This window comes from Triticum aestivum, chromosome 5A, assembly GCF_018294505.1.
Source record: "Triticum aestivum cultivar Chinese Spring chromosome 5A, IWGSC CS RefSeq v2.1, whole genome shotgun sequence".
Lineage (NCBI taxonomy): Eukaryota > Viridiplantae > Streptophyta > Magnoliopsida > Poales > Poaceae > Triticum > Triticum aestivum.
Genome location: NC_057806.1, coordinates 451,415,747 through 451,417,700, shown reverse-complemented (window position 1 = coordinate 451,417,700; position 1,954 = coordinate 451,415,747).

Sequence of the window (1,954 nt, the reverse complement as noted above, 5' to 3'; positions counted from 1 at the left end):
AAGACTGTGTTGTCTTATGTCTAAAATAAAGAGTATGGGTTTCTAGTTTCAGTCAGCAGTGAATTTAACAGCACTAGAGTAAGGATTTATAGTTCCAGTCAGCAGTGAATTTTTAATATTCTGAATTAATGCTTGCAAAAGGGCCACGTATTAGACCATCTCCAACAGCCACGCTAAACAAGCGCCGCATCGCAAATTTGGCCATTTTAGCGCGCGCAACCGGTAGAGTGGCTCCAGCGGGCACACAATAACCGCGCGCGCGACATATGGAGTTGGGCGTGCGGTCCGAATCGCCAACTCGTGCTGTGTATTTGGGCCGTCCGCTTCCACGCGGCACACTCGAGCGCTCGCGCTGCACTCTCTCATTCCCGCCACCTTCGCCCACGCGCGCCGGCGCCGGCGAACTTGGCCCGATGGACACACGCGCCGGCACCCCGCTGACCCCATCCTACAGTCGCGATCCCTCCACCGCCGCCGCCGTCGGAAACCCTAGCGCGGGGAGCATTGGCCTCGCCTCCGCCGGAGCTCCTCCGAGCATCGGCCTCGCGCACGTCCTCTTCATGCCACCGTGGATGACCTCGGCGGCGGGTGGCGTCGCGCCGCCGCCGCCCCGTGCCGCCGCCTCCCCTCGAAGCTCCCCAATGCGGCGCGGTCGAAAAAGGGCAAGACATCTGCGAAGAAGAACAAGGCGGCGGACGGTTGGATGAACTTGTGGGCATGAACTTTTATTCATGAACTTGTTTGTGTGAAATTTATATGACATATTCATTGCATTTTGAATGTTTGAAATCTATTTTGTGTCCAAAATGCAACATAGGGCATGCGCCGGCGAGTCGCGTGCGCTGCATTTTAGCGTGGCCGTTGAAGCCAGCACTGCCGGCCATGCAAAACCAGACGAAGAGCGCGCGAAAAAGTGATTTTTAGCGCGCGGCGCGTTAGGCGGCTGTTGGGATGCTCTTACTATTGGTTTATATTTCCCTTGGACCTTGGTCACCGTATGTGCTTATTCTTACCATTTCCTTGTCAGATCTCACACATGAACGTTACATTTCATGACACTGTAACTACACCGTGCAACTTTTCCTTGGAGGTAAATACACCACGGGTCATAGAACTTGCATGTAATGGTTACTTTGGTGCACAAAGTTGCAAAATACGTGTTTGTAATCACTAAACTTGTGAGACCGTTTAAATACAGTCACCCTCCCCATACGCGGGCGTATCCATCTACACCAGCATGGCACGGGCCACTGTCAATGAAACATGGACGCGTTATTGCACAAAACCCTTGCTTCTTTTTCTTTTTGTGCAAAAAAAGTCAACCACCGATGAGACCTAACTCTCAGGATGAGCGATAATTTATCCAAAAAAAGTATGACGACCAGGTCTCAAACCCTCGACTTAAAGCTAGAACAATACACGTCCCAGCCACTGCACCACATGTATGTACAGAACCATTATGGATAACTACATTTAATGTACAAAATCAGAAACGCTCATGGAGCAGAAATGGTCTGCGGTCCACGCGACCTATTTTGCACTTGTTTATTTTTACAAAAATTTGTAGATAGTATGTAAATTATAATGCCAATAATAAGATAACTTTCAAATATTGTTCATGTATTATTCTTAAATAATACTTATAAATTATAAAAATGTTTGTATAAAAATAACAGAAATAATTTTTAAAATATTCATAATTCAAAAAATGTGCATCTTTTAGAAATATTCATAATTAAAAAATGTTGTATCGTTAAACCTATTCGTGTTATTTTAGAAATTCATGGATCATAAAAAATTGTTCATGTATTATTTCCAAATAATATTTATGAATAATAAAAATATTATTATTATTATAATACTAATAATTTTTAAAATTAAATTCATAAACTATTTTAATTATACAATCATTTCAATAATTATATGCACATTTTGTATAGTTCAATGTTTGTAT